Genomic DNA, 25843 nt, shown 5'->3' with positions numbered 1-25843 from the left:
AGCATACAGATTGGCTAGTGTCACTAGGTTATCTGATAACCAGCCTTTGACAAAGATGTAGCGCCCATCTGTATCCACCACCGTCGCCACATGTCTGAAGGGCAGCTGCTTGTGAATGGCTACACTCACCCCTCTGCTAGCTGAAGGGAAGGTGGAGTGGTACCAGTGTAATAATTTAGCTGTGGAAATTTTTGGTAGCTTACCAGTCTTGAAGTGAGTTTCTTGCAGGAATAAAATAGAAGCAGAGACAAGATCTGGGCCCTTTTGCAGGGTTCATTTAGGCCTTTCACATTAGGCGTCGCAATCACTGCTGGATCATGACCCAGAAGACTGCGAACGCCGCCACGCCCAAGCCCCCTTCAGCTGGGAATAGGAGAAGGTCAGAGAAGGGAAAGGGAGACAATGGCGGGGGGGGGGGTATGAGTCAAAAGGGGAGGAGGGGAACACGAATATACACGAGACTAAGGACACACGAAAAACACTTATAGACTTCTTTAAATCTTGTGGACCAGTATACTTTTCAATTACTCAGTATTTTACTAGAAGCAATATTATTGATCCCTGAACAAGAAAAATAAAAAACTAGTGAACCCTCAAGAGGACAATCTATCAGTGAGGTAAAATCCCTCTGTTTTGAAAAGACAGAAGGTGGGGGGAGGGGGAGGAATGGAGGAAGAAGAAAACACAAATGTGCCTAGACATGACATGCCCCTCGGCACCACCCATAAACTTGTGCTCAAAGGTTAATAAAAGATATAACAGAACATCTTGTAGGCAATCTCAACATATATGTAACAGGGTAAAACAAGGTAGGAGGGGAGAGACGGTGTAGACCGGCCGTGATCACCATGTAGAGGTGATCTGGGCTGTAGTTGCATGTTGGTTAACTTAATGCGTTACCCCCCTTGCTCCAAACCACTAATATACTATAGGTTAACCGCCTAGCTAACCCCCAGGAGTCCTTGTCCCATCCCCTCCATCCACCCCACCACCAAAGTCTAAGGGGGGGGGCGAAGAGGGGGGCACAAGGGGGGGAAAACAGGGGCCGTATACATCCCATGGCCCATACCGGATCCCACCATCCGGCCACCACCTATAATAAGCAAGGGCTCATCAATATGCAACGATCACATGCTGAGGGGACCCTCAGTTCAGAAAGAGGGCTCAGTTCACGGCTCGAGGGAGCGCTATTTTTAATATCGCGTCGGGCTAGACTAGAGGAGAGACTTATCTGTTGGGCTTTTATTATCGCCCCTTTCCACTCAGTCTGTATCCAAACTCCTGCAGCTCGCCAGTTAGCGAGATCACGGCGCATGGTCTCAGAGAAGACGTGAGGTCGTCAACAGAGGTGGAGTCCAGAGTGTCACGTGAACTCCAGTGTTCCGGTGTGTATTGCGCCTTCAAGCAGGGGGGCTAGGGGAGAAGGGGGGGGGAGAGGTTAGGGGGGGAAGGAGAGGGAGGGGGGTATGAGGGGAGGTGGGGGGAAGAAGGGGGGGTGGTTGAAAGCCCTGGAATATATTGATGCCGTCTGCTGGGGCAATATGAGAAAACAAGGTGTAAGGACCGCTTAAGGCACTTAGGAGTGTAAGAGGCTCATCCCTTCGGGAGGGTCGCCAATGCAGTAGATCGTTAGTGTTTTGAATCATAGGTGGTAGGCCCACTCTGCGGGGAGTCCATATGCCCTATGGCAAGATCTCGTCTTCTGGCTCCGTTCGGGTATCTCCGGTGTTCGGGTTGCTGGGGTTGCTTCTCCGGAGTCTCAGGGTCCTGATGGTGCGAGGAGACGTCTCCTGTCCTCCGGACGAGAATCCAGGCTGATCCTCTCCTTGAGACAGGGGCAGCCAGGACGGAACCGGCAGCGGATCCATGTTCAGCGCCTTCCACACTCGATCCAGGTCATTCGGTACGTGAATAGTGAACCGTTTTTCTTTGATCCAAACTGCTAACCCGAATGGAAACAGCCAGTTGCACTGCAGGTTTCTTTCTCGCAGGGCCCCTAGAAGTGGCCGCAGGATACGTCGTTTCGTCAGTGTCGATGGGGCTACATTCTGGTAGACTTGTAGTTCTTTTCCTGCATACTGGATCTGCGACTTCTCTCTCGCTTTCTGTAATATCGACATAGGACAGGAGGCCGCAAATGATGGCTCTCGGCGGTTCTCTCTGCTTGGGTCTCGGGCGCAGTAGGGATTAGAATATTTCCTTGGCCACCTTATTTAGAGCCTCTGGAGCATATTGTTCGGTGAGACCTTTTATTCAGACATTTTTTCTCCTGCTCCTGTTCTCTTGGTCCTCAATGAGGAGGAGAGATTTGTTGATGTACTCAGTATGCAGACCGGTGCGGGAGAGCATGGACTCCATCAGGGTCGCCATTTCTGTGTGTTTAGTTTCTAGGCTATCAACCCATCTGGTCATCTGCCTCAGGTCTGTCTTGATTTCAGTAAATTCTTCCATTATTGGGTTTCATAACTTGGAAGATGGTCTTTTTAGAAAAGCTTTGGTGATTGGAGCTTTTGCTGATTCACATTGATCACTCCCCACTAGACTCTCAAGATCGGAAGCTGAGTCTCCTGCGCTTCCCGCTCTCGGCACCATCATGGGTGCAGACCCCGCTGGATGCTCTGGCTGGGTTTTCCAGTACTTCTGGAGTTCAGGTTAGTTTCCAATCTGCTTGGAGGAGCTGGTGAGGTCTCCCTGGGGTTCCTTGTTATATTTCCCCATTTTTGTGGTTGTTCTGTTGCTAAAACGGGTGGTTTGGGGGTGCATTATGGAGGAGCTGCAGCCTCACACGTCCATCTCAGTCGGTGGCTAGGCTCCGCCCCCCTCCGGGTGAATCTTAGGCATGTTTGCAGAGGTTTGCAGTTGATGTGAAGGTCTAGTGTACTGGGGTTCTTTTTATACACACCTGAGACCTAATTGATCCATTATTAGTCACAGGTGAAGCTCATATGACAAGGCAACAACACTTATGTCTTGGCAAAAATTGACTCAATGGGCTTTACCAAGCTGTGAATATTAGAATACTTTTTGTCAGTTTCGTTTTGCACTGAAACATTATTAGAAAAGCTGTTGGGATTAAAATGGCCCATTTCTTGGGTCAATTTGTACACAAGCGACAAGACTTTTGTCAGGGACTGTAGGACCAAAAGGTATTTTAACAGCAGTTAGCAGTTGCATTAGGCAATTGTATGGATGTTGTGGAGGTTGCTTATATTCATCTTATCACAAATATCTTGAAATACTCTATATGATGGGGTAGCAAGTCTTTATCCGAAAGTTCAGAGATTGAAGAGTTCTCAGGCAATGAAGAAACAGGTTTAAGGCAATTTATAAATACAAAATTTGATCAGCTTAGAGAGGGCATTAGCTCATTAACTAGGACAATGTTCTCAAAAATAAAAATGCAGACAGAAAATGGGGTATTTTTAAAAGCATCCTAAATGTTCACTATTAGAGGTACATATGTTATGGGAAAGAAAGAGTTTGGAGCAGTAAAATGCCAATGTAGATAGATAGAAGTGTAAAGGGAGCAATGTAACAGGAAGGTAGTGAAGAAGCACTAAAAAACTATAAGGAAAAGAATTGAATATGTAAAAGACAGATAAAGGTAGCCACTCTGGAAACAGACAGACTCATTGCTAAACAGAGTAAAACTAAACCTAAAATGTTGTTCCAATATATAAATTATAAAAATTTTAAACCTGAAAATGCTGGCCCTTTAAAGAGTGATGAGAGAGGAGTTATACAGAATTATGAGGAAAAAGCAAATGCCTTAAATACAGAGTGTTAAAGTAAACTCCCCATTAAATGTGGCCTGTCTAACCCAGGAAAAAGTGTAGTGGTGTCTTAAAAAGATTTAAATAGACAAATCACTGGGTCCAGATGGCATACACCACAATATCCTAAGAGAGTTAAGAAATGTAATAGACAGACCCTTATTTTTGATATTCATGGACTCTATAATGATAAGATATTTTCCACAGGACTGGCCCTTTCCAAATGTGGTGCCGATTTTCAAAAATAGGGGTCAAAAACTTCTATTCTGATGTATCTCTATGAAAATAAGTGTATAACATAATGTCAGCACAAGTTTATGAGGGATTGGTCTTGTCAAACTAATCTAATAAGTTTCTACGAGGAAGTAAGTTGTAGAAGAATAGGCAGGACTATTTTCCAATGCCCACAGTTTTTCCCTTCTTTCAGTAAGCCTATGATCAATTTTGATACACAATTGAATAAAGTTCTCAATATCATCTAGGGTTTCCACTATGCTAAGTTTATTCTTCACTTACTCAGAAAGTCATTGCCGAAATTGACTTTTCTGCCCTGCTAAATTCTACATAGTATCAGCTATTTAACGGCAAAATTCTGCCGTAAACTTCGCAACTAAAAGGTTTTCCTTGCCACAGATTATGCACTTTGCCGCAGTTTCATATCAGTGATAAAGTCATTCAAATGGTTCAAAAGATCATTATCCTTTTCCATATATGGAGAGACCCAAACAAGAGCTTCATCTTTCAGAAGATTTATGATAAACAATACTTTTTTCTTTTCACTTGTAAATAGAGCGGGTTGCACTTAAAAATATATACAGCTTTAATTAAGGAAACCTTGGAAATGGCGACAATCACAATTAAACTTCAATGGTAATGGGATGCGTGAATCTCCAGCTGAGCCACTCGCATCCAAAAGTTATTTTTGCAATTCAATTATATCTTTGCTGGTTGCGTATCAAAGTTAAATAGCAGCTGAGAAAATGTTTTTGGTAAATGGTGCCAAAAATTATTCCAGCTCCAATGTGGTCTAAAACGTGGTGTAAAATACTTAAGGTATTAAGCAAAAAAATAAACAATACACCATTTTGTAAAAATAAAAAAATAAAATCACAGATTTACCATTACAAACATGTACTGGTCATTAATTTGACACAGAATAAAATGGCACAGGCACACAATATTCTAGTGCAAAAACTCTTATCTTATGATATCTGTTCCTATATCTTCAGTGGACTGCTGTTTATGTAATTAGCCTCTGCACGGCACCGTCATGATCCGGTCAGGTTGTGACCATGCTGTGGTCAAGACCTACCCGGCCAATTAGCCCAGAGCTGCCTTTTATTTAACTAGTGAAGACCGCCAACTATTCGTGATTTCATGATATTCGTGATATTCTTTTCGATTGCGTTATTATGCACGCGCGTGCGTACTCACGCACGCATTATTAGCTACATAAGTGATGAAAATGGTTTGCAGCAACTTTCGAGATAGTGAGGAAGAACTCCTGATCATGGTAAGTAATTGCACATCAGCACTGTTTTAGATTAAAATTCCATGCATGTCATAACAATAGCTTTATATGCAGATAGAGTTTTTCAAAATATTCGAGATCGCACAAATTGCCACTATTGATTCGAATATTTTAGCGCAATACATACAACTTCACCTTTAATCAGGTCTGAAAACATAATACTGATTGTTGAACTTAGTATTGTTGGGACATCACAGCACTATGTCTGTAGCATGTATGTATGGACAGCAGAGAAATCTCTCTCACATGCACATTGCCCATTTATTTTCCTGCCACACACTATAACATACACTATCTAACACTAACTATATGGATTATATATTTCAGCTAACTATCTCTATAACCTACACTATCTAGCACTAAGTTACTATCTGGATTATATATTTCAGCTAACTAACTTTATAATCTACACTACACCCTGCACTGGACCCTATCAGCTATTCAGCTACACAATTCCCTATTACTATCTAACACTAACTATCAGGGATATTTATATGCGATTTGGAATGTAATTTGAAAAAGCACTGCACAGTATTCAAGCTCCTCTCTCCCTCATATGAAACTCCACAAAATGCCTGCTGAGGAGTGTCTTAATTTATATAGTGAAGGGGTGTCAGTATGGGATCTGCATCTCCACGGCAGGGTGGCAGATCGCTGTCTACACATTGCATCACTATGGGTCCCAGTACTGGCTTACCTTGTAGGAGACGCAGGTGCCCGCCAGCATACCGCCGCATCAGTCCTCTTTGCCAGGTGTCATCTGATGAGCTATAGCACGCACGCGTGCACCTCTCCCTTTCTTATAGGAGTAGGCAGCTGGTTCCTGATTACCATCCCCACCCGGAGGTGGGACTATTTTGTATTTAAGGCAGCTTCACTCATCATGAAGTGCCCAAGCGTGGTTGTTGTACCTCTTGACTCCCGCTGAAGCATGCCACTGTGTCCGTTTATTGGATTTCCTGGATTCTGACCTCCGCTTCATTTGACTACGCATCTGCCTGCCGTCTGTTTATTGGACCACCTGGATTATAGACCTCTGCACTGCCTGACAACGAGACCGCTTATATCTGCACTGCCTGATTACGCATCTGTCCATCTCCTCCTGTAAGTCTGCCCGGATCCAGACCCTGCGCTGCCTATGAGACTGCTTATATCTGCATGCTATATTGCTCTGAACTTTGTGTTGCCTGTACCTGTCAAGTGACTTTTGAATACTGTCTGCCAGTAAAGACCATCTGTTCCTTTATTCTGCCTTTGTTGGACTCTGTTCACACTACTGCAGGTAGCTGCATTTAAGGTAACAGGTGCAGACACCAGGGTCCTGTCTCTGAGAGTCAGCAGTCAGCAATATTGGACTAATTCCAGTCCTCTATCAGCTGACACAGAGGATCCACATCCTCTGGCCGTAACAAGGGGTAGGTAACTTTTCTATTGGGAGGGATGATCACCTGATGTGTACTGTGTTAAAAAAACACAAAAAAAACCAGAATATTCGTCATTACGAATATATAGCACTATATTCTAAATATTCGTGAATTCTCGAAGTGCTGATTTTCGCGATAAAAATTTGTAATACGAATATTCACGCTCAACACTACTAGTGACATGCATTAATAAAATATTCGTTCATACATTTTAGGTATTTTTGACTCCTTTCCTGGGATGAGATTATGTAGATTTTGTGCATTCTATGAGGAGGTGACCTAATTGATTGTGCTAAGTTTATTACATAGGTTTATACACTCACCTAAAGAATTATTAGGAACACCATACTAATACGGTGTTGGACCCCCTTTTGCCTTCAGAACTGCCTCAATTCTACGTGGCATTGATTCAACAAGGTGCTGATAGAAATGTTGGCCCATATTGATAGGATAGTATTTTGCAGTTGATGGAGATTTGAGGGATGCACATCCAGGGCACGAAGCTCCCGTTCCACCACATCCCAAAGATGCTCTATTGGGTTGAGATCTGGTGACTGTGGGGGCCATTTTAGTACAGTGAACTCATTGTCATGTTCAAGAAACCAATTTGAAATGATTCAAGCTTTGTGACATGGTGCATTATCCTGCTGGAAGTAGCCATCAGAGGATGGGTACATGGTGGTCATGAAGGGATAGACATGGTCAGAAACAATGCTCAGGTAGCCCGTGGCATTTAAACGATGGCCAATTGGCACTAAGGGGCCTAAAGTGTGCCCAGAAAACATCCCCCACACCATTACACCACCACCACCAGCAGCCCACACAGTGGTAACAAGGCATGATGGATACATGTTCTCATTATGTTTACGCCAAATTCGGACTCAACAGAAATCGAGACTCATCTGACCAGGCAACATTTTTCCAGTCTTCAACAGTCCAATTTTGGTGAGCTTGTGCAAATTGTAGCCTCTTTTTCCTATTTGTAGTGGAGATGAGTGGTACCCAGTGGGGTCTTCTGCTGTTGTAGCCCACCTTTCTTTCCCATTCGGACATTCAGTTTGGAGTTCAGAAGATTGTCTTGACCAGGACCACAACCCTACATGCATTGAAGCAACTGCCATGTGATTGGTTGACTAGATAATCGCATTAATGAGAAATAGAACAGGTGTTCCTAATAATTCTTTAGGTGACTGTATGTTAAAATCTGCATTGAAAGCTCTGTCCGGTAAAATGCCAGAAACCCTCCAGACCCCATAGTAAATAAAACCTGTTGAAAGCTGTTGGCTTCTGTCTTATGGTAGATCCAGCACTGCTATCTTTTTTTCCTAAAACACAAGTGATAAACAGTAAAACAACTGGTGTGTATGTGTATATTCAGTATTTCGTTAGGCTATAACAATGCAGATATCAGCAATGATAATTGATCATACCATGATGGTACAAATAGCTGGATAACAATAGCAGTACAGAAGTGAATGAGATAGATAAATGCATTTATAAGTCAGATTTCTGTATATTAAGTTAGAATTTATAAAGGCGGAATAGAATAAATTATTCTCATCTAGTTTCATTTCATGTAATGTTAATATCTCATATTTATCAATAGAGGGCGCTTTTGCCTTAAAAACTCACTAGCTTAATAACACTGACCAACATTTTTGTTAAATTACAGTAAGTACATTTTCAGTTCCTATTGATATAACATATTACAAAGACAAGCATTTTATTTATATAAGAATTTATCTGACTTGATGTTCAGCCTTTCTTTTAATAACATTTCTCTGTATTTGTAAAGCTTTTATTTTTATGTGATAATCTATGTTTTTTAAATGACTTGTCTGAAAGTATATTAAAATATTTAAACTGAGTGCTCTTTGTGCTGATTTCTTTTCTTACTGCAATGTAGATGAATGTAAATTTCATGAATGCCCATTCATAGTGTTTATTCTAGATTACATCATACATTAAGTACGTAAATTGTTTTCTATTGACTTCATTCGGAACAAAATCTAATGTAATATGTTCTCTGCCTGAACAGCTTGCCAGATCTGCAAATGGAAGGTGGAAACTAGCCTAAGCAGTGCAGGTAGATTTTGGGACATAGAACCTCTAAGAGGAGGTAACATCAAAACTTGAAAATAACTATTAGTATAAGCTGTATATTTGTGTCTTATGCCATATATTAAAACTTTAGAGACACAATTAAAATCTTTTCAAAAATCTACAAGAAAAATAGTGAACTGGAGGCTATTGCTCATCAGGAATGGGTTAAAGAGTTTTTCCAGGCTCCTGATACTGATGACCTATCCTCAAGATAGATCATTGATATCCAATCTGTAAGGGCCTGATACCCAGCACTCTGCCGACCAGTTGTTCCCTGCAGCCTCTGGAACTGGAATTGTCACTATGAATGGGACAGGAAACACAGCTCCACAGTGGTTGAGAAAGACTTGCAAAGATGTCACCATCATGTGACCAGTGCAGGAGAGGACAGCAGTGAATAGGAGAAGACCTGGGTGAAGAAGCTGTGGTGATGTCTGCTATATGAGGAGAGGTAAGTGAAGGGAGAGTCAGAGGAATGCTGGGAGTTGTGGTTATTTAACTGGGACTGTATGTTAGGGCTGAAGGGAGGGATGTTATTTACATAGGAATGTATGTTGAAGGCGGTTGGGGAGGGGGTGATGTTATTTACATGGTAATATATGTTGATGGCGGCTGTGGGAATGGGTCATATTATTTACATGTGACTGTATGTTGGGGGGCTGGGGGAGGGTCTGATGATATTTACATGGGACTGTATATTGATGGCGGCTGTGGGAGAGAGTGATGTTATTTACATGGGACTGAATGTTGGGGGGGCAGGGGCAAGGTGATGCTATTTACATGGGACTGTATGTTGACGGCAGCTGTTGAAGTGGATGATGTTATTTACATGGACTGTATTAGAGATGAGCAAATCGACTTCGGATGAAACATCCCAAGTCAATTCACATAATACTTAGTTTGAATACTGTACAGAGCAAGCGCTCCGTACAGTATTAGAATGTATTGGCTCCTATGAGCCGAAATTATTACTTTGCGAAGTCTCGCAAGACTTTTCATAATAACTTCATTAATTTAATTTCTACTGTAAAAAAACATTTCCTGAACCGGCTGGGGAGGAGGTGATGGTATTTACATGGGACTGTATTTTGGAGGGGGCTGGAGAGATGGTCTGATATTATTTACATGGGACTCTATGGCAGAGGGAGGTAAATAGTGTTGATTACATGGGACTATATATTGGAGGTGCTGAAGGGAGGAGAGTGATGTTATTTACATGGTACTGTATTTTGGAGGAGGCAGGAGAGATAATATGATGTTATTTACATGAGACTGTATGGTGGAGGGAGGAATTTAACTACAGAGGGCATTGCAGGGGGCATTATAAATACTGGGAGCACTTCAGGGTGAGCATTATAAAAGTAGGGGGCAGTTTAAATGCTGGGGGCACTGTAGGGGTATTATAAATACAGGGGACATTGGGCATTCCTATTACTACTGGCGGCTCTATAGGAGGGACTTATAGATCCGCCTTATTTCTAAAAGCACTATGGGGGGCCGTATTACTACTGAGGAGTCTGTAGTGAGGGTTATTACCACTGGGGGAACAATAGTGGGGCCTTATTTCTACTGGGGCTCTGTGAGGGTATTATTAATACTGGGGTGCTCTTCTACTAATGGGGGCACTCTTGGGGAGCATCATCACTGTTGGGGGCACTGTAGGGGGCAGTATTACTAATGAGGGCATTCTAGAAGGGAATTACTATTGGTGGGACAATAGGGAGCACTATTACTATGGGAGCACTCATTTTTCTTTAGGATAGTATTTGGGGGGTATTGGGAAGCACAGCAAGCAGCAGGATAACACTGTGGGGACTATTGGTTGGGGGATGATGATAGAAATGTGAGGAAGCTATGATGTCCGTGTGTCACATTCTGCAGAGACGAGGTGCGGCTGAAAGAAGTTGTATGGACCAAATGAAGAAAGAAGATGATGACAGAGAAGATCTACATCAGATGAGATGACACCTGGAGGCACTGGATGTGACAGGTATGTGCTACTGTACAGAAAGTACAGCAAAATGCGGTGTGTGGGGGTGGGTCAATATAAAGAACTGGGCCAAATTTATTGGGGCTTGGGCCCTCGATCTTTTAAGACCCTAGCAACGCCTCTGATTAGGATCCTGGAAAACACCTTTAAGATTCCTCAGGAATGCTGCCAGAAACTGGGGTCTGGCGATTCATCAGCAGGTAATAGCAAAGGGGTACACTACTAAGTACTAAAGATGCTTGACATGAAGGCGTTGAATAATGTTTGTCATTAAAAGTGGCCTTTTGTGTTGAATTTGGAGAAATCACTTGTCACAGTATATTAGTTGTGTTGAGCTTTTTAAAGTGGTCTTGTTTGGTTTATTGGAAACTTCTAAAAGTTTGTAAATTTGGCTAATATACATAATTTGCAATGAGCAGCACCTCAGAAGATCCTCTCTCATATAGAAGCTCCACTGCAGGGACAAAAACATTTTATATTAAAGTGGTGCTCAATCTAGTATTGGACTGGCACTGGTGACCACACTGCTCCATGTCATATGCAGGGTCACAAACAGGACCCTGCCAAATGACTCCCCATATCACAGTTTCTTGAACCTATGAGAATGGCTTAATATGATGAATTAAGAGGTACAACGTAGATATGATATTTAGCTTCTTTACCAGTTTTTGCTAAAACTGTTGGTAATGGTGTGATGAACTGTTATCTCCTTTTGGGTAATGCTGTCTCTATGAATCATATGTTTATCATCGTAGCTATATCTTTTCATGATATCGAGACAATGGAATGATTATAACAGAAATGACAGTGTGAGTGGGTTGTGAATAGTTATAACCAGGGTGGATTTGATTTAAATCAAACTGATTTAAATCACAATTTAAATCACTAGTCAGTAAGGCTTGATTTAAATCATAGTTTTCTACATAAAGACTAATTCTTCCTGGTACAACTTATAATATGCAAGTAGATGAAGATTTTTAGAATAACAACTTGATCTCTGCTGAGTCAAATTCAGTTTTGAGAACTGCAAAAGTAAACCAAGCATCTGTGATAATATCTTGTAGCCAGAGAAATTGCCCAATAATCTTAAAAAAACCTTTGGAAGAGCATGACACTGTGAATGGACAAAGGGGGAAACTAACTCTCCTTAGGGAGAGAGCACCTTAATCAGTGTGAGGAGACTTTTAGGCCATACATGCTCCTCTGGTATTCTGGGAGGGAAGAAATGCAAATGAGCTCTTAACAAGCTTTGCCTCTAATGTCTGTGACGGTTCTCATTTATCCAGGTCATGGTATATCTGTAAAGAATAAATCAAGGCAACTGGACTTACTGTAGATTTTTTGAAGAACGAGTGAAACGTTTTCAAGAAATCTACAGTAAGTCCAGTTGCCTTGATTTATTCTTTACAGCTTTGCCTCTAATGCCACCAGATGTAAGGCAGCTATCCTATAAGTCAATATTCAGCTCTTAAAATAAGCCTTGAGACATGACTTGGATATTAAATAAGCCAGCACCTCATCTGCCGATAGCTGTTTCGGACACAGGCCTCCTACCCAGTTAAGGCAGTTCTCTCTGCTCTGCACTGATGAGAGGCAATCACCCCGAAACAGCTGTCTGCAGATGAGGTGCTGGCTTATTTAATATCCAAGTCATGCCTCAATGCTTATTTTAAGAGCTTAATATTGACTTATAGGATAGCTGCCTTACATCTGGTGGCATTAGAGGCAAAGCTTGTTAAGGGCTCATTTGCATTTCTTCCCTCCCATTGTGAAAGGATTAATGGTATTTATTTACCAAAAAAAAAAAAAACATATACAGCCTTATTCTACATAATTAAAAAACAAATCTTTATTTCATGATGGAATAACCTTTGGATGGTAATATATTTTCCTCAAAAAGCATTTCATATAAAAAATCAGATTTAAATTAAAAAAAAATCAGATTTTTTTTTTAAATCATTGATTTTTATCCACCCTGGTTATAACTGAACTTATCTAAGCTAAAAGGTATTGCCTTGTTTAGAAAACCCATTTCCATATACCATGTCAGGGAGCTCTGAGTTTTAGATGGTTCTGCATTACAGAGATTTGAATGTTCACTTTGCACTACTTCATTTCTCCTGTGGTGGCGCTGCAGGGAAATTGAGCACTTACTGTAACTCTGAATTCCACCACAGCTGATTGCTAGGGGTTCCAGCAGAAGGATACTTTGTGTTGAGCTTTTGCTCTAGAGACTATTCAAAGGGGTGAGGATTGTCCAAGGTTGACAACACCACTAAGTAATGATATGTGCGATTTGTGTAAGTAAAATGCCAAAACGATGTTAACCTTTCCCTTATTAAAACACAAGATCTACTTTTTTTTATCAGTAGCGTTGTATGATTAGACAAAAGCAGCATGAATGAATGTTCCGGTATTTCATAAAGTCCACGTTTTTATTTATTAATCCATAAAACAGAAAACACAATCTATGTCTACATGTTTCAAGCCAAAACAGGCTCTTGCTTAAGACATATTTGCAGGGCTGACTCCTATCAAATTTAAAACCAAAAGGACCGATCACCTGGATGCATTTATTTGCAGCAAACGCGCGTTCTGCAAGGGGTCCTTTTAAGATGAGATAAGTGTTTTGTGATGCCAGTTGCAATGAAGCAACAACGTGACTGAGTCCCTTTAAGAAATGGTGTCGGTACCCAGGTTCAGGAATGGCGAGTGGTATAGGGTTGCCTATAATGTCCCTTAATGTTTCGTGCACGTGTCACGGTGCTCCTACCTAGATATGCTGGACCCCAGGTGTTGTCGTCTGCAGCAGAAAAAGGGGAAAAGCTAACTTGGGGATAAAGAATAAATTGAGTCCAGACCTTGTGATGAAGTTGAAAAGCAGCATTACTTTCAATAAACGTTTCTCAAACTCCTCTCTGCTGCATCTGTTGCTTTCTGGCTCTGCTGTATTGACAGGCTGGCTATAGAACCCAGCTTCTTCTTTATGCTGTACTTCACTTTGTAGTCTGATCGGTCTCTAAATTTGTCCAGCGAAAACTCTTCCTGGCTTATGAGGCTTTAAGCTGTGGCCTCCATGTCCAGCAGAGCTAAAGGTGCTTTAGCTGGCTTGCTTTGCATAGCTGGGGCACGTCCAACGGTGACGTGCCCAGCCCTTGCTTCTTTCCCCTAGCAGGGGGTAAGCTAGTCTCTCCCCTAGCAGGTGGTAAGCTAAACTGACCTCTAACTAACTAGTCCCCTCCCCTCCTTAGAGGAAGAGTTAGAATGGAAAGAAGGGTTCAATTCTCTCTAACTGTAGCGCTGCCATTTACGCTGCCACTGGCTAGTGAACCAGGCACATTACATGTTAGCATAAACAGTTTCAAAATAGGAAATGCACAGTGTTTGGACCTGACATAATTACACAGATGACATGATGTCAACCAGTAACGACAGTAACGAGGTGCAAAGGTGGTAATGCCACTCTGGGGTGTTACATTTCCCCTTACTTAAAACCAAGCCATCCTCGGCTTGTGCTTAGGAGGTGCTATAAGGGCACCAAGAAAAAGTTAAACTGCTGCATGAACTTGCAGACTATTACACACATATATAGACACAGCTACCAATAGATTCATGCAAGTATGAGTAGGGTGTCTTACCACAGATTTCCATCTCGCAGTGAACTGAACAAATACTGCGAAAAGCGCTCAAATACTCTCAAATTGTGGATACCGAGCTCTAGTACCACCGGAAGCGTTGGGGTGTTGTGTACTGTAATCCCTCCACGATAGTATGAGACACCCACAAATAGAAGGGTGGCTTCAACCTGTATTGCCTTCCTAGCACCAAGGTCTAATCTTGCTTTACATTTTGTCACCTTGATGTCTAAACAGGTAGCTGCAAAATTTTCCTTGGCAATGCGCAAGGCCTTAGAACATACACAAATTAGGAGGAGGAGGCAGTGCTCTGCCATACCTCCAGGAGGACTATTGCCTCCAAACACATATTAGCAGCGGGTTAACCTCGATAATGTTAGATCTGCTTGGGACTTACCACTTGGTTTCCCCTGTGTACCAATTATACAGTACAGTATAATACCTAAGCTATCTAGCTAACACAAAGCAAAATAAGAACCATTAGTATTGCTATCCTCAGAGGCAGTCAACATGAACAATGACGATGTTAGACCTGCTTGTGACGTAACCTAATGTCCTCAGAGGCAGTCCATAAAAGCTAGAAATGTAAGGCGCTGACTATCTGTATAACAAAATAATTATACCAAAGTACATTTAAAGTTCATGATGTCACATTGCGGCTTTTGACGTAACCTAACGTCCTCTGAGGCAGTCCATAAAAGCTAGAATAGTAAGGCGCTTACTATCTGGCTAACAAAATAATTATACCAAAGTTCATTTAAAGTTCATGATGTCACATTACATCGCCTGTAAAGAAATACACACAATGGGCACAATTCTTCAAACGTTACTGAAACAGTAAGAAAGTTAGTGCAGAAATATAAGACACATATATAAGGTATACAAATAGTGCAATACGTCACTTTAGAGTCCTTTTCTTTCATGTTCATGGATTAAAAGCACTAAACGGGAATCAAGTAGTGTAAAAAGTTCCTTTCTAATCCATGGGAAATAATGTCATTATTTGTAATCCATATGAGGTAGTAACGTCGTTTTTTGCAATCCACATAAGGCAACAATGTCATTTCTAATCCACATGGGTATAAGAATAACAAAGGTACTGAGAACCCTTTTGGCAAAGGGGCTCCCAATTAACCTGAGAAAGGGGGAAAAGGGAATTTGGCATAACCGAATGCAACCTGGGATATCCTTCTGTAGCTGGGGGAAGTCATAACTAGCATGGCCATCTGGGTGAGGACAAAAATAGGGCAACTAAACATAAAAGCAATGCCAACAACAGAGACCTCACCCTTCAGGTCCAGTCCACAAAGTGGCTCCCAGAAGTCCATATTCTTTTTTCTTTAGATACTGAAGAGGTTCCATAGAGAAAGGACCTCAGATCCTCCTCGCTGCTGCTGCTGCTACTGAAGCTGTTTGTCCTGCCTCTGGTAAGTGAGTAGAGTTGCAATAGTGGTGCATTGGCGACACCTACTGTCGGACCTGGGAAGTGTCCGGGTGGAACTGTCCGGAACCTCCTTCCAGTCAAATGGGATCCAGTACCTCCGGCTGCATGGGAGCGGGTAGGCATTCCAGTTCACGTGGTAAGGGATCTTGGACAGCCCTTTCTCTTGCCGTGGCTTATGGGCTGAAGGAAAAGGTGTTGGTCGACACCACATTAGACACACGTGTGGCAATTAGTGGCTCCTGCTCTGGCTGAGGCCTCTCGCGGAAGCGTAGGACACCATCTGCCGATTCCTGCAGACAGCGCACTCTCCCCACAGTAGTTTAGTCTTCCAGCCATGTTGCCGGTGCCGTTGGCTGTAGCAGGGGTTTCTCCAAAAGGATCACTGCCATAGAGAAGGGTCCCTGGAGGGACTTCATAGGAGTGTATTCAACTCTGTCTCCTTTATAAAGACTGTGCCTTGTCTGGGGGAGATAAGGACGCTTCACAAAGTGATGTCCCACAAAGAGCTCCTGCTCAGTCTTATCATCTGTAGGAAGATGCAATGTTCCTGGCCTCGGTGAAGTAAGAGCCGGTATTTTCAAGTGTCAGCGGCAGCTAGTGCTGGTTGACATGTTGCTATTTTAGTATGGCTAATCCGGGCCGGCTCTTACTGGGAGTAGCCAAAGTGCTGGGTGTGTGGCTTCTCCCCACGCTCCAGGCCGGGTCTTTACTGGCTGTAATGACCGGCAACACGCACAGGGAGGAAAACAGGGAAAGCCCTGCCCAAGGGAGAGGGAAAGGTGGTGACCCCTAACTCACCTTGCAGCTGGCACCTGCCTGCCCTGACGTCCCTAGACGGGTTCCTCACCCGTGCGGCGATCACGTGCCTAAACCCTGGCTTTCCCTGAAATGAGCCCTAGATAATGAACGGGCCGGTGGGATCGCTAGTCCTCACCACTGCACTAAGAGGGAAACACCAGGGAGAGGACAGACAAACACAGACAAATACAAACACCCAGGTGGACGGCAACAATTGTCCACAAAGGTCCAACAGGGATCCGGAGGGTAGCGTTCTAAGGCAACACTCAGAGAACGCAGCAACACAGCTCCAGTGGGTCAGAATAGATGTCCAGGCAGGAAGCTCTATATCTGGCAACCAGAGAAGTGTGAGAGGGGAATATAAGGAGGATTGGGAGTGCTGGACAAGGAACAGCTGAGAGAAGGAGCTACGGATCCCTGAGTGAGCCAAAAGGGTTTGTAAAGCAAACCCAGAAAGCTACAATAAGGAAACTTCCCTATCTGACATAGAGCGTGCAGCCAACCGCTGCGACCTCCTGACCCCGGGTACAACGGAGTCAGGCGTGGCTCTTGACACCCTCGTGACAGTACCCCCCTCTCTACGAGGGGCCTCCGGACACTCAGGACCAGGTCTCTCAGGATGAGAGGCATGAAAAATCCGGACTAGCCTGTCGGCGTTTACCTCAGACGCAGGAACCCACATTCTTTCCTCGGGACCGTAACCTCTCCAGTGCACCAGATATTGGAGAGAGCGGCGGACCCGACGAGAATTAACAATTTTGGATATTTGAAATTCCAAACTACCATCCACGACAACAGGAGGGGGTGGCAGCGGTGACGGTTCTAGAGGTGGAACATATTTTTTGAGTAACGACTTATGAAAGACATTATGGATTTTAAAAGTCTGAGGTAACTCCAGGCGAAAAGCCACGGGGTTGATGATGGCTACAATCTTGTAAGGACCAATAAACCTAGGACCCAGTTTCCAAGAGGGAACCTTCAACTTGATATTCCTAGTAGACAATCACACATAGTCATTCACTCCTAGGTCCGGACCTGGCGACCGTCTCTTATCAGCCATGCATTTGTATTTACCTCCCATATTTTTCAAGTTAGCTTGCACCTTCTGCCATACTGATGAAAGAGATGACGAAAACCGTTCCTCTTCGGGAACCCCAGAAGACCCCCCCTCTTTGAAAGTACAGAATTGGGGATGAAAACCATATGCACCAAGAAAAGGTGACTTGCCAGTGGATTCCTGACGGCGATTATTTATGGCAAACTCAGCTAACGGTAAATATGACGACCACAACTCTTGGTTTTCAGACACAAAACATCTTAGATATGTCTCCAGGTTTTGGTTGGTACGCTCAGTCTGTCCATTCGACTGAGGATGGAAAGCTGAGGAAAAGGACAAGTGAACCCCCAAACGGGAACAAAAAGCTTTCCAAAATGTAGAAATAAACTGGGTTCCCCGATCCGAAACAACATCGGAGGGGACCCCGTGAAGCTTCACGATCTCACTGACGAATACCTGAGCAAGAGTTTTAGCATTAGGTAGTGCGGGTAACGCAATAAAGTGTGCCATTTTGCTAAACCTGTCCACTACTACCAAAATCACTGTTTTACCCGCAGACAAAGGTAAGTCAGTGATAAAATCCATAGACAGATGTGTCCATGGTCTATTGGGAAAGACGAGTGGTAATAGAGACCCTGCAGGACGTGTATGTGAAACTTTTGCGCGCGCACAGGTAGAACAAGAAGACACAAAATCCAATACATCCTGACGCAACCTTGGCCACCAAAAACGACGAGACAATAGCTCTAAGGTTGCTTTACTACCCGGGTGCCCAGCAAGTGCCGAATTATGATGTTCCTTTAATAATTCGAGACGTAGGTTCAACGGTACAAACAATTTCTCTGAGGGGCAAGAGACCGGGGCGTCCCCCTGGGCCTCTAACACCTTCCCCTCCAAAGCAGAGTGTACCGCAGAGACAACTACTCCTCTTTGTAGAATGGGTACCGGATCACTCACATTACCCCCTCCAGGGAAACAACGAGATAGTGCATCAGCCTTGGTATTCTTTACCCCAGGACGATAGGTAATCACAAAGTTAAACCTGGTAAAAAATAGCGACCACCTAGCCTGTCTAGGGGTGAGACGCTTAGCTGATTCGAGGTACAGCAGATTTTTGTGGTCCGTAAACACAGTGACGGGGTGGACTGCCCCCTCTAAAAAGTGACGCCACTCCTCAAACGCAAGTTTAATAGCTAACAGTTCCCTATTGCCAATATCGTAGTTCTGTTCTGCTGCAGATAGTTTTTTAGAAAAGAAAGCACAAGGACGCCATTTGCCAGGAGACGGACCCTGAGACAGCACAGCCCCCACTCCCACCTCTGATGCATCGACTTCAACAATAAAAGGCTGAGAGACATCAGGTTGGACTAGTACAGGTGCTGAGGTAAACCTCTCTTTTAGAGAGGAAAAAGCAACTTTAGCGGCGTCAGACCATTTAGAAAAATCAGTCCCCTTCCTAGTCATGTCAGTAAGGGGTTTTACGATCACCGAATAATTTTTAATGAATTTCCTATAGAAATTCGCGAAGCCCAAGAACCGTTGTAGTGCTTTGAGGTTCTCAGGAAGATCCCAATCCAAAATTGCCTGGACCTTCCTAGGATCCATACGGAAACCTGACGCAGATAAATAATAACCTAGGAATTGTATCTCCTGAACGGCAAAAACACATCTTTCAATTTTAGCATATAATTCATTCGTCCGTAGGACCTGTAGTACTTGTCTGACATGCTCCTCATGTGTTTTCAGATCAGACGAATAAATTAAGATATCATCTAGGTATATTACCACAAACCTGCCGATTAGATGACTAAAAATGTCATTAACGAAATGTTGAAAGACGGCAGGAGCATTGGTCAGGCCGAAAGGCATAACTAGATTTTCATAATGCCCCTCAGGGGTGTTAAAAGCTGTTTTCCACTCATCCCCCTCTTTAATACGAATCAGATTGTAGGCCCCCCTAAGATCGAGTTTGGAGAACCACCTAGCACCCGCAATCTGGTTAAACAGGTCAGGAATGAGAGGAAGAGGGTATGGGTCTCGGATGGTTATCCGATTTAATTCACGAAAATCTAGGCAAGGACGCAGGCCCCCATCTTTCTTTTTAACAAAGAAAAACCCTGCAGCCACGGGTGAAGAAGAGGGTCTGATGTGTCCCTTAGCCAAACTCTCGGAGATATAATCCTTCATGGCTTGTCTCTCTGGACCTGAAAGATTATATAACCTGGTCTTGGGTAATTTTGCGCCGGGAATAAGGTTAACCGGGCAATCATAAGGACGATGAGGTGGTAACTTCTGACAACCCTTTTCAGAAAAAACGTCCTCAAAGTCCGAAACAAATGTAGGTAGGGTAGTTATGGAGGCGACTAAGCAATTGCTATTTAAGCAATTTTCTCTGCACGGCTCACTCCACTCCAATATCTCCCTGGCCTGCCAATCCACCACTGGATTGTGCGCTACCAACCAGGGAAGGCCCAGCACCACCGGAGTGGGAAGCCCCTCCAGAACATAACATGAGAGCATCTCGTTATGGTGGTCCCCTACCCGAAGGTGTAAATTATGAACGATGTGGGTGAGGTTTCTCTGAGACAGAGGAGCAGAATCTATAGCAAATATGGGAATAGGTCTCTGTAACGTACAGAGAGACAAACCCATAGTGCGGGCAAAATGGGCATCTATCAAATTTACCCCTGCTCCACTGTCTAGAAAGAAAGAAACAGTCTCTGTCTTATCACCAAAAACAATAACCGCTGGCAACACAAATTGCGATGTACGTATGGAGGAAACGTATACCCCCCGGCTGACATCCTCCACACAGCCTGGGGTTAGTAGTTTTCCGACGGTTTTTTTGTTTCTGAGGAAAGAAGGACAGACGTTAATGAAATGACCCCTCTCCCCACAAAAAAAAAAACCCCACGCCTACGGCGAACCTCAGGAGGACGGACCTGACGAGTAGTTCCTCCTAGCTGCATAGGCTCGTCTATGTCCGTACAGACTAACTGCTGCTTGGGAGGGGTTACCAATGGCTCCGGTTTTTTCAACCTGTCCCTAAGGCGTCTATCTATACGGATAGAAAGGGACATAACTGCATCAAGGGAAAAGGGGGTCTCATACAATGCAAGCGCATCCTTAACCCTTTCGGATAACCCAGAGCAGAACTGACTCCTGAGAGCCGGGTCGTTCCATTGGGTATCCGTAGCCCACCTACGGAAGTCAGAGCAATACTCCTCTACCGGCCGCTCTCCTTGTAGGAGTCTCCGTAATTTTGATTCAGCCAGTGCGACTCGGTCAGGGTCGTCATATATGAGACCCAAGGCCCCGAAAAACTCATCCACTGACCGAAGAGCCTGGGAATCAGTAGGTAAAGAGAACGCCCAGGACTGCGGGTCCCCCTGCAGCAGGGAAATAACAACACCCACCCGCTGTTCTTCATTACGAGAGGAGTAAGGACGCAGTTTAAAGTATAGTTTACATGGAACGTCAGGCCGAAACTTGTCCCTTCCCCCAGAAAATCTGTCAGGGAGAGGGACCTTGGGTTCCGCAACAACCTGGTTACCAGTAGCAACCGCTGGGCTTGCGGTCTGTTGTAATTGCTGCTGTTGCTGGAGGACCGACGCCTTCAATCCTGCCACCACCAAAGACAGGCCATGAAATTGTTCGGACAGAGCAGCAATTGGATCCATACTGGATTCTAAGTAGGTAAAAAAAAAATTTTTTTTTTTTACCTACACAAAAATAAGGGCCAGATATAATGTAATGACCGGCAACACGCACAGGGAGGAAAACAGGGAAAGCCCTGCCCAAGGGAGAGGGAAATGTGGTGACCCCTAACTCACCTTGCAGCTGGCACCTGCCTGCCCTGACGTCCCTAGACGGGTTCCTCACCCGTGCGGCGATCACGTGCCTAAACCCTGGCTTTCCCTGAAATGAGCCCTAGATAATGAACGGGCCGGTGGGATCACTAGTCCTCACCACTGCACTAAGAGGGAAACACCAGGGAGAGGACAGACAAACACAGACAAATACAAACACCCAGGTGGACGGCAACAATTGTCCACAAAGGTCCAACAGGGATCCGGAGGGTAGCGTTCTAAGGCAACACTCAGAGAACGCAGCAACACAGCTCCAGTGGGTCAGAATAGATGTCCAGGCAGGAAGCTCTATATCTGGCAACCAGAGAAGTGTGAGAGGGGAATATAAGGAGGATTGGGAGTGCTGGACAAGGAACAGCTGAGATAAGGAGCTACGGATCCCTGAGTGAGCCAAAAGGGTTTGTAAAGCAAACCCAGAAAGCTACAATAAGGAAACTTCCCTATCTGACATAGAGCGTGCAGCCAACCGCTGCGACCTCCTGACCCCGGGTACAACGGAGTCAGGCGTGGCTCTTGACACCCTCGTGACACTGGCCTATATCAAACCCAGCCAGCAGTCTCAGCTGGGTGTGTATTACTCCTCTCTGACAGTGGAACGCTGTCAGTCCCTGTGTGTTTTGGGATCTGAAAACTTGTGCCGTGCAAAAGGGCTGGGAGCCACATGCTGAGAAACAGGTACCTAAAGCCTGCTGTGGACCACAGGTGGAGATACTGCAAACCAAGTGAAGGTTTTTTGTTCTGTGGACTTTTCATGGTGTGAACAAACACCTAGACTGCAAAATGTCACTTTTTGCTTTTCCTTATGTGTGGAAGCTAACTTGCAGCAGCGGGAGGCTAATAAGCATCAGCAGGAAATGAATCAGCTGTTATTACAACATGTGATTGCGTTTTAAGCGGCACGAGGGTCCCAGAACGTCCCAGAAGCTGTCCGTGAGGCGATCCCTAAGATGACTCCCTCGGATGGCGTTGAAACCTATCTGGCGGTGTTCGAAAAGGTGGCCGTGAGGGAGAGGTTACCCTGAGACCAGTGGTCTGAGGTCGTTGCTCAATTCCTGGAGTCTGGACCCCAGCAAGTGTTTTTTGATCTACCAGATGATCAGGCGGCCGACTACCCGACCGTAAAATGTGAGATCCTGACAAGACTGGTGGTGAATGTATTGTTCCGGGCCCAGCGGGTGCATCAGTGGGAATTTAACCTGGCTGAACCCGACAGACCACAATATTATGACCTACTACACCGGTTGCAACAATGGCTGCAGCCTATCGTATTGACTCCTACTGCTACGCTGAACCGTCTGTTGGCGGATGTGTTCTGGAGGGCTTTGCCGTACCCTCTCCAGCACTTCATTGGCCAGGTGTCTCCTGGTAATGCTTGAGAGATGGTCGACCTGGTGGAGCGCTACAAGGCCACCAGAAAACTAGAGGGGGGTTCTTTTGGGAGGGGGCCCATCAACCCCAGGAAATATCCACCCCAGACCCGGCGACTGGTGCAAGCAAAACATTCCCGGGACGTATCCCCTGCAGACCCAGCCCCGGTGGTCTGCTGGTGGTGTCAGGAGCCTGGACACATAAGAGCCGACTGTCTCCATCGGGGTGAACCCATGGATACCAATTATGGCTACCGCCACTCATTGTATGCCAGGAAGCTGTGTGCCACAGGTACCTCAGAGACTATAGACAATAGCCACCTGTACCAGGTGGAAGTGGGGGACACTCTGGCGGTGGCACTGCTGGATTCAGGGAGCTTGGTGTCCCTGGTAAGAGATGCCCTGGTGCGGCCCGCCGAGTATACTGGCCAAAAAGTCGTCGTTGTGTGCATTCATGGAGACTTAAAGCCAGCGCCCTGGTCTCTGTCAAAGGTCGCCGGCAGGTGGACTCATGAGGTGGCTGTGCCAGTATGAACTAATAATTGGGAGAGACTTCCCCGTTTTCCCGGCACTATGGCCGGATACGAAAGTTACTGATACTGGTGAGACAGATGTAACCCTAGCAGAGTGGCCCGGCTCAGGGGGGAAACCAGAACCCTGGGAACCTGAGTCTGAAGGGCCAGCGGTAGGGGTGACCGCCAATTTGGTGAAAGATGGGGAGAGAACCCCGCTAAGGGCTCTTTCACACCTGCGTTCTTGTCTTCCGGCATAGAGTTCCGTCGTCGGGGCTCTATGCTGGAAGAATCCTGATCAGGATTATCCCCATGCATTCTGAATGGAGTGAAATCCGTTCAGGATGCATCAGGATGTCTTCAGTTCCGGAACAGAACGTTTTTTGGCCGGAGAAAATACCGCAGCATGCTGCGCTTTTTGCTCCGGCCAAAAATCCTGAAGACTTGCTGCAAGGCCGGATCCAGAATTAATGCCCATTAAAAGGCATTGATCCGGATCCGGCCTTAAGCTAAACATCGTTTCGGCGCATTGCCGGATCCGACGTTTAGCTTTTTTAGAGTGGTTACCATGGCTGCCGGGACGCTAAAGTCCTGGCAGCCATGGAAAAGTGTAGCGGGGAGCGGGGAGCAGCATACTTACCGTCCGTGCGGCTCCCGGGGCGCTCCAGAGTGACGCCAGGGCGCCCCAAGCGCATGGATCACGTGATTGCATGGCATGTCATCCATGCGCATGGGGCGCTCTAACGTCACTCTGGAGCGCCCCGGGAGCCGCGCGGACTGTAAGTATACCGCTCCCCCGCTCCCCGCTCCTACTATGGCAACCACGACTTTAATAGCGTCCTGGGTGCCATAGTAACACTGAAAGCATTTTGAAGACAGATCCGTCTTCAAATGCTTTCAGTACACTTGCGTTTTTCCGGATCAGGCGTGTAATTCCGGCAAGTGGACTACACGCCGGATCCGAACAACGCAAGTGTGAAAGAGGCCTAATTGTGATGGTGGGAGACACCCTTCGAACTACTATATGGCAGACACCCTCGCGATCTGTTGGACTTGGCAAAAGAGGCATGGGAACAACAACCCACACCACACAAAAGTGTTGTTGAGTATGTTACCTCGATGCAAAGACAGATGGAAACATTGTTACCTCTGGTTATGGAACAAATTGAGGCAGGCAGCACAGTGAGCCCAGAGTAGGGTCTATAATCGGCAGGCTCGGGCTGGAACTTTAACTCGAGTGATTGGGTATTGGTTCTGGTACCAACCGTAGACATTAAGTTTCTATCTATGTGGCAGGGACCCTACGAGGTACTTGAAAAAATTGGAGAGGTAGATTACATGGTACACCAGCCAAGGAGGCGAAAGCCGGAGCAGGTGTACCATGTGAATCTGCTCAAACCATGGAAAGATAGGTAAACCTGTACTGAAGACAGTCCGCGACCAGGGTTTCTAGGGAAAGTGGTTTCGGCCCCTCTATCTGAAGCAAGGGAAGCGGCTGCCACAGTGAAAATTGCTAACAGCCTCTCCGCTAAACAGGCTCAGGAAGCCAGGGAGTTCATTAGTCAGAACACGAATGTGTTCTTGGACCTCCCTGGACGCAATTCCATAACCCGGCATAACATTATCACTGAGCTTCAGGCAAAAGTCTGGTTAAAACCATACCGGGTAGCCGAGGCTCGGCGACAAGCCATTGCCTCAGCTAGACGTCATTGAGGAGTCCAAAAGTGAATGGGCCAGTTGGATAGTCTTAATACCCAAGCCGGATGGGACATTACGGTTCTGTAGCGATTTTTGCAAGCTAAACGAAATCTCCAAGTTTGATGCATATCCCATGCCTCGGGTGGATGCGCTTATTAACAGGTTAGGTCAAGCTCGGCATTTTTCTGTTTTGGACCTCACCAAGGGGTACTGGCAGGTACCCTTGATGGAGACTGCCAAAGACAAAATTGCCTTCATCAAACCAGAAGGGCTATACCATTATAAGGTGTTACCCTTTGGTCTGCTTTGCGCCCCTGCCACTTTTTAATGGCTCATGGACATTGTACTTCGTCCACATCGTCGGTACTCTTCGGCTTACCTGGACGATATTGTCATCTACTAAAAGTTCAGGCTGCAGTGGACTCCCTTAGGAAGGCTGGACTGACCGCTAACCCCCAAAAATGTGCGATATCGTTAGAGGAGACTAAGTACCTGGAGTATGTCATTGGACGCGGAGTCATCAAACCCCAAGTAAACAAAATAGAGGCGATTTCGAATTGGCCCAGACCTGTCACCACTAGGCAAATAAAGTTTTTCTTGGGAATGGTGGGCTATCATATGAGGTTCGTTCCCCATTTTGCC

The 25843-nt window shown here is 45.1% G+C and overlaps 1 protein-coding gene across 2 annotated transcripts in view; it reads right to left on the bottom strand.

The window, feature by feature from the left end:
- The window catches only part of AQP4 (aquaporin 4), a 153476-nt gene that overhangs the window by 104507 nt on the left and 23126 nt on the right, over nt 1-25843 (bottom strand). The window contains exon 2 of one of the 2 annotated variants that reach the window (XM_044293076.1): nt 7996-8053. The exons of the other annotated variant lie outside the window; for it this stretch is intronic. The gene's annotated coding sequence lies outside the window, so the exon portion shown is untranslated. The remainder of the gene's footprint in view (nt 1-7995; nt 8054-25843) is intronic. 2 annotated transcript variants of the gene reach the window in all.

This window comes from Bufo gargarizans, chromosome 5 (genome assembly GCF_014858855.1).
Source record: "Bufo gargarizans isolate SCDJY-AF-19 chromosome 5, ASM1485885v1, whole genome shotgun sequence".
NCBI classification, from domain to species: domain Eukaryota; kingdom Metazoa; phylum Chordata; class Amphibia; order Anura; family Bufonidae; genus Bufo; species Bufo gargarizans.
Note: the sequence above shows the minus strand (reverse complement) of the source record. Positions and strands in the feature narration are given on the sequence as shown.